The following is an 8653-nucleotide window of genomic DNA, read 5'->3' as shown; positions in this document are numbered from 1 at the left end:
ACTTACATAATGATGTTGAATCGATTTGTGTTGAAATGGCAAGTGATGTTGGGTAAATGTTAGGAGCAAGGGGGAGTGGTATGTGACCCTCAAACATTTGTATAAGTTGCATAAGTCATAGACTATGGTTCAAAGGTTTGAAGGGAGCCCAAATATAATAGAATACTCAAAGAGGAGAAACGACCAAAGTCAAAGTGAGTAGACCTTCATTACACTATGAGGAGAAATAATTCTTCACCAAAGGACCAAGAGCTAGAGTGAAGTGTAACTTTTGTGGCAAGCCAGACAACAGAGACATTGTTGGAGCAAGAAGAAGACTCCAAACAACACTCAAGCAAACATTATAATCAAAGAAGAGTCAAGTGAAGGGGAAGGAGGATAATTATTAGAACTTTTCCTCTAGTTAATAGAAGAGGGCACCCCTCTCACCTTGCATTAAACCCACTCATTTACATATTCCTACCCCAGTTGTGTAAAACATATAGGCCCTAGGCTAACATTTTAGCCTATGAGGCACTTGTACATGATATTTTTGCTAAACCTCTTACCTTGTTATTATGATCTATTTTAATAATTAGCTTTTTCATTGGTATTAATCTCATTCTTACATTTCTAGCATGCCAAGATGTTGATCCTAATTCAATTCTACACACCCTATTGTTTTCTATACATAAATCAAGTATTTTAGTAGACCAGTTCACCTATGTCATTTGATGTTGAAACTCATGATTTGATATTTATAGTTAACATTATACCGTATATTCATTGAAGTTACATCCTAGATAGGATACTCAGTGGGCACATGAGTAGTTTTTCTACACTTGTCACAAGACCTCAGCCGCTCGCATAAGCAAACATGAAACTGAGGTTAGTACAAACACACGCAAGAGAGATGGTAGGAAGTTCACTTTATGGTTGATTGGGGATGCCTGAGATACCATTGTACCATGCTAGTAGTTGTATTAACATGGATGATACCACATTAATACTAATAGGCTTGTGTTATTAGTATTGTGAGTGATTACACGTTAAATATTGAGCTAGTGTTTTATTGGTGTAAATGTTTGTGCCTATTTTATGTTGTTATGTCAAGGCTGATTATATGAATTTTAACTAATTGCTTTAACTAACATGGTAGTTGTATTATCATAGGTGATACCACATTAATACTATGGGGGCTAGTGTTACTGCTATATACATTTGGGGCCATGCTAATGTTATTGGTATTACGAGTGATCACCATATTAAATATCGAGCCAGTGTTTTTGGTGTATGTGTTTGTGCCTATTTTATATTGTTATGTTGGGGTTTATTGTGTGGATTTTAATTAATTGGTTTAACTAACATTGTTGACATGCTGATTTTAATTAATTGCTTTCATTAACATAGTTGATTTATAAGAGAATACAATGTGCAGTGTGTGTATACAAGAGAACACTCACAAGAATTAATTGGTTAGGGTTGACTCTATGGATTTTAATTAATTGGTTTAATTAACATGGTTGATTGTGTGGATTTAACTAACATGATTGTGACGTGTAAGAGAATACAATGTGTGGTGTATACAAGAGGACACTGGATTTTTCATATCACAAATGTTAAAAACTCAAACTGCATAATAATAGAGATAGAGAAGAATATTGTATCACTGAAGTGATATAATAGATGGTAAATCCCCACACCGAGATTTAATGGGGCTGATCTAGAATTGATAAGATGGAGGTTGTATGCTAGTATAAGTTAGGATGACTGATGAACTATGTGGAGAAAGGGTTGGTCATGCTTTATATAATCATGTATACGCAGGGTAGCGCTAACATGACTACATAGTCCATAGTCATAGTAGTGCCACTGTCTACGATGTAGGCTCGGCCCATAATGTACTAGAAACTTCCTAGTAGTTACCCACCACCCACGGCCATCCGAGCTCATCTTGGGCTCCATTCAAGCTTCATAATATCAGGTCATGGGGTGTCCAAGAGTAAGTCTACCTACTCCATATGGGGCTCCATTCGAGCTCCATAATATTAGGACATGGTGTCCAAGAGTAAAGTCTACCTACTCCATGTGTGGATCATTATGAGATAATGGTCGAGTGTAGCATGTAGCCTATTTGGCAATGTGCCAAATCTAATCTAAGCCATATCTAAAACCATCTAGCCTCTTCCCATGTGAATTCGGGCATGTCGAGCACCTAGGCTTCTCAACAATGGCTACTCCTCATACTAGGGTGCCAGACAAACATGAGCTAATCCAAGCCATAACTAAAAGCATCTGACCTTATAGGCCACCTTCTCGTGTGAATACGGGCATGTCAAGCACCCATGCTTCTCAACAATGGCTACTTCTCATAATGGGGGCCATACAAACATGAGCCAGCTAGTGATTGTACAATATAATATGAGCGTGGAGCATTGATACCCCCCTCAATGTCCACCCATCAAAGGTAATCTACCTCTGTAGTTTGATGCCAAGTCGATGAGGATGCCACTCTATCTTATCCCTACTAAGAGTCTTTGTGAAGAGTCCTACACAGAGTCTCTATTGTTTGTTAAGTAGACCATCTTGACCTTCCTAAACCTTATGTGCTCATGCACAAAGTGGTAATGAATCTCAATGTGTTTCGTGAGACCATGAAACACAGGATTTCGAGCAATGGCCATGCAACTCTGGTTGTCACATTGCATCATTGTAGGCTACTTCTGCATCACTCCCATATGCTGTAAAATCCTTCTTAGCCACAATGACTCACATATGATGCAAAGCATGCAAGATTTTACTTAGCCTCTATCGGCGGATGAGAGTTCAATTGTGGGTTGTTTCTTATTGATCCAAGAAATACATCACGAACTAAGAGAAATATTATATACCTAGTTACTGAGTGCCTGGTGTGTCAAAGTTACCTGCCCAATCTGAGTTACAAAATCCATTAAAGGTATTGCTTGCGTCATAGGTGATGCCATACTCGTAAGGACCTTAGATGTATCATAACACCTATATACCTTGTTTCCAATGATCCTCCTAGGGTTTGCTGCACAAAATAACAACAACAAAACTGATGTCTAGTCTAGTATTACACAAGAAGATAAGACTACCAACCAATTTTTTGTATAAGGTCTCATCCACAAGGTCTGAGAGGTGTCTTTGAGATGGACAGCTTCAGATCAACTTCCATTGGGGTACCAACTACCTTGCATGTAGTCATGCCTAATGCCTTGAGTATCTCACCTACATATTTTTGTTGAGAGATAAAAACATTATTTGGCTTCTTCTAAATCGAGAACCACAAACCCATTCCATGTATACCTCCTCCTCGAGGTTCCCATTGAGTAAAGAAAATTTTACATCCATTTAGGAAACAAACCATCCCTCTTGTGCTGCTAATGCAAGAACAATGTGGATTGGGTTAGCCTAGCGATAGAATCAATATTTCCTAAAAGTTAACACCTTCAACTATGTAAAACTTTGGCAACTAGCCCTGTGCCTCATTCTTTTCCAAAGTAGCACTAGATCCATATTTTATTTGTAAACCCACATAGTGTCAATTACCTTACACCTTGGAGGATGATCTACAAGGTCCCAAGTGTGGTTTTTCAGCACAAGGAATCATATTCTGCTTGCATGGCTACTGCCATCCACTTTGAATCCCCTTGTGCTTCAACAAAGGTGGTTAGCTCTTGAATCCTGAGTACCTCTATCATAAAAAAGAAAAATTTGCAAGATTCTCTCGAGCCTTGTTTTTCTCCTCTAACCTTATGGATCTACAAATAACTTAAGGTGCATCCTCGATAGCTAGAGGCTTTGCTCCATCCCAAAAGTTGCATGTATCACTTAGGGAATGGTATGCCTTTTTGTAGCACATTATGCTCTTGTTCTTTATCTTTAAAATCCATGTCCAAAGGAAATGGGGTAGGTTATCCTCCATCGGAATGCGAGGAAGTTTGTGTTGCATGTGGAGGCTGTGTTACTTTGGTGATTTCCTTGTTGCATGATGAAGAAGAAGGAAGCTCCTCCTCCCTCTAACATGATTGTTCTTGGAATACCACATCACGACTCACTATGGTCTTCCCTGAGATTTATAGAGTTAATATCCCTTCAACTCCATGTTATAACCTAAGAAGATGCATTTCTAGCTTTTGGAATCTAATTTGGCTCATTTAGAACATGTCACAACCAAAAACTTTCAAGTGTGCATCTAAAGGTTTCTTACTTGAGTAGACCTATAATGGAATCCCTTTGACAACCTTTGTTGCACTCCTATTAAGAATGTACACATGCTAAACTACCTCAACCCAAAAGGATTAACCAAAAGGATTTAGGTAGATTCCTACCATTAGGCATACTCCTTGTCATCTCAACAATTGCACGACTCTTGCGCTTTATAACATCATTTTTCTATGGAGTGTGAGTGGTAGTGAGCTGTTGCTTTATGCCTCTTTCTTTGTTAAAACCCAGGAATTTATTAGACATGAATTCTTCTCCTCGGCCTATTCTAAATTGTGTCAATTTTGTTCCTGTCTATGCAAGCCATTCCTTAAACTTTCCAAAATCCTGAGACTTTTTCGCTAAGAAAATACACCCAAATATTCTTATTGTAATCATCTATCAATGTGAAAAAATAGGAAGAACCTCTAAGTGCAATTGTACTCATCTTTCCATAGAGATTAGCATGTATAAGCTGAAGAGGAGCATTGGCCCTAAAACTAGCCTCTTGTGGAAAGCGTTTGTTGCCAATCATGTAAGCTTTATATATATCTAGACTGTTAAAAATTGGTGGAAAATGCTCAACTAGCTTACCTTTATGCATCTCTAAAAGAGTCTTCATAATACTGAGTGCCCATATCTCTCATACCAAAGTTTTTTGTTACTCAAGTCGGCGGTCTGGACTATAACCGCCAAAAGATCATACAAGGTATTCCTTGTTAAAATTCCCTTTGCAAAATGACCTTATCATCTCCATCAGGAATGACTATACCATTCTTGTCGAAGTGAACCTACAAGTCATGGTCCATGATATGGTGGCCAAGAGACAGAAAGGAGGTTTCTCTTCATATCTCAAACCCAAAGAACATCTGAAAGAATTTTTGTACAACCTTCTTTAGACATAAGTGAAATAGTACCTCATCCTTTTATTAGGCACTTTGCATCCTTGCCCACTACCACCATGATGTCATCTCCCATAAGCTTTAGGCAATCCTTTCAACTGGTCATGTGCCTACTAGAAGCCCCATTATCTATGATCCAATAATCATCATGTGCTATAACATTAGCCATCTCACTGCACACTTCTTCAATGGCATCAAATAGCTCTATTTCTATAGCACGATTAGATTCTTCCTTGGTCTTTATAGCTCCATTCTCTTGGCATCTACTTGCTTTTTCATGCAATCTTTGGCTATGTGCCTTTTCTTGCTATAGTAAATGCTTTTAACCTTTTTCTTGTAGTCTTTGGCTATGTGCCTTTTCTTGCTATAGTAAATGCTTTTAACCTTTTTATTATGATTTGAAGAGTGAGAATCCTTACCCTTCTTCTTTATGTTAGCATAGAAAGCCTGGTCCCCACCATTGCAACTCTGCTTCCATATCTCCTCACCCCAAAAGTACTGAGTTGTACTCTTTAAATGTGAGAGAAGTAGGCCTGACACCAACATTCAAAGATGTAACAAAACTATCATACTTAGGCAGCAATAACACCCTTACAAAGTGACGAGCGAGATCTAGGGAGAGCACACTCATGTCAATTATAGCTATCTGCTGGTCATGGAGATCTTCAATTCTAGTGAGAAACACGTCCACCATTTCACCTTCATCCAGATTCTCTTATTGAAGCTGCTTTTTGAGATTCTGAATCTTTGAGGGATTTGTGGTCTCATACTGGCTCTGCAATAAGGTCCATGTTTCTACAGCTAGAGACATGCTGGTTAGCACACTATCTTCCACTCTCATGATGATGGCACAGAGAGCATTTGAATCCCTTCGTCTCCAATCTTGGATAAGGTTGGCAATGGTGGGGGTGAATAACATCAACACAAATGATGGTGTCCCAAAGCCTTAAGCTTGAACTTCTACAGAGGATAATTGGTGCCATTAAGATTTTAAGCTTTCCATCAGCATGAAATGGTGGTGGGTGGGGTCTTGCATGAGATACCATTTCTCTAAGAAACTACTAGAGGAAACAATTAGAAAAGAAGTTTGTACCAAGACGAAGCTCTGATACCATGTAAGAAAATACAACATGCGGTGTATACAAGAGAACACTCATAAGAAGAATCTTTCATAGCACAAAACTTTAAAAACTCAAATTGTACAATGACAGAGATATAAAAAAATAATATATTACTGAAGTAATGCAATAGATGGAAAATCGCTAAACTCCACTGTCTAATCTAATATATTATATAAGTAATAGAATGACATGGTTGTGCTCTTTGATGGTGGGCGATTTGGAATCGCTCTAAGATAGAGATTGTATGCTAGTAGAAGCTAGGGAGTAAACTCACAGTGATGACTGATGAACTGTGTGGTGGAGAAGGGGCTTGCTGTGTATCTATATAGGCATGTATACATGAGGCAACCCTAACATGACCATGTAGGTCCATGGTCATAGTCAATGCCACCGTCTATAGTGTAGACTCGGCCTATAAAGAGGTACTAGAAACTGTTGAGAAAATATTATACCTCCTATAACCAAATCTAATCTAAGCCATCTCTAAACCCCACCATCTCATGTGAATATAGGGGTGCTTGATGCCTGGGCTACTCAACCATGGCTACTCTTCATAACGAAGGAGCATTGATATCCAACATGATATAAGTGAGATAGGTAATTATCATGATCTAACATTAGTGAGATAGGTCATGAGATAGGTCATGAGCAGTGTGCAATGGTGCCAACTAAGGTGCTGCATTGATGATGGATTATACATAGTGCACAAACACTTACTATAGTGTCATACAAAGTACTATCTTGGTTGGCAGTCTTAGTAATTGGTTTGGTTTTATGCCTTGGCCTAGCATTATATTTGTATGAGTGATATTGTATATGCCATGGCTAATATTTATTTTCAAGGGCTTAAGCCAGTGTGTTTGGCACTAAGATTATTTTTGTAAAAGAAAAGAGCCGATTTTGGGTGTTCCACAATCTTTTGTCTATGGTTCAGATGTAATGTATATTAATGCATAATTATTATTTCTTCCAAGCCCAATTGATGTTTCATCTACCCACTCATTGTCAACAATTTAATTCACACAACGTGTTGTGTGCTTCTACTTTGCTCGTAGTTTCCTAGCCTTAATGTTTATGAGTGGTTCTATCAATGATTTCAATTCTTATAGTTTTGGTTAAATACATTGAATACGTTAAGATTATCACCATGGTGGTTAATCATCCTAATAATTTTTGTGGATGATGTTATTGGATGGTTAACAAGCTAGCTTAGGAAAAATCTCTTAGCTAACCTTCTATTGGTTGAGAACTCATGTGTAGCATCCCTTAATTCATCATCTTGGTTGTTAAGAATATATATTTTTTGTACTGCACCTAGAAAAAATGAGAAGAAGATTTTAAACTTGTTGAATGAAGTGATTAATGTAAAGATTTTTTATTAATGAATGCCATTCACCATCAATATGCTAATTCAATTAAATATCGAAACAAGTTGACAACTACATAAGTCTACAAAACAAGTTATAGCTCAAGTTGAAAGATTTCAAATTACGTTGGTCCACAAAAATAAGTGATAGTTCAAGTTGAAATATCTCAAACTAGCTTTACTTCCTTTTTAATAATAAAGACCTCACATTTCACTCATATCATTTTGCACATAAGAGGCTTTCCACGTGCTATGCCTTATAATAAAAATCTCACATTGCACTAATATCATTTGAATATAAGAGGCTTTCTCCTCATGCTATGTTTCTTTTCTTTAGGGAAGAGCTAGCTAAGAGTGGTGTAGGTAAAGGTATAAAGGCCCCATATACATGTAAAACAAGTTATTACCAATGATTTTCACTTCAATAGTCCTACTTGTAATGGCTTCTCCTTATGCTTTTAATGTACCTATCCAAATTTTGAGCATGTGAAGTGTGGAATCCTAATGTCGAAATGATGAAATTCCCTATGGAATGGGAAGTCAAAGGAGGAGGTTTGGGGTGTGTGTGTGTGTGTGTGTTGGGGGGGGGGGTAATTGTTGTGCTTGAGCCCCCAAGCACCCATGGCCTCTTCCTAACCTCCTTTGAAGATTTTAATGGTTATGGGATCCACCCGTAATAAGTAGAAACCTTTAAGATTACAAATGCATGGCGAGGGGGGGTATTATTGTGCTTGAGTCGCCAAGCTTCCATTGCCTCTTCCCAACCTCCTTTGAAGATTTTAATGGCTATGGGAACCACCCGATTTGTAAGTAGAAACCTATAGTAAGATAACAAATGCACCATCTACAAGCACATAATCTACAACACAGATAATAAGACATAAAATCACTTACACGGCTACATAATGCACATGGCATAGAATGCCTTCTTGTCATGATCGTTCCTTGACCAAAACCATTATCACCTCTACCTATCAAAATCCATTGTGGCTCTCTCTCTCTTTTTTTGTCGATAACTATCAATGCATAAATGCAAGACATTGACCACATGATGGCCATAA

The sequence above is a fragment of the Cibotium barometz genome, chromosome 5, assembly GCF_041138505.1.
Source record: "Cibotium barometz isolate CiBa-2024 chromosome 5, ASM4113850v1, whole genome shotgun sequence".
Taxonomy (NCBI): Eukaryota; Viridiplantae; Streptophyta; class Polypodiopsida; order Cyatheales; family Cibotiaceae; genus Cibotium; species Cibotium barometz.
Note: the sequence above shows the minus strand (reverse complement) of the source record.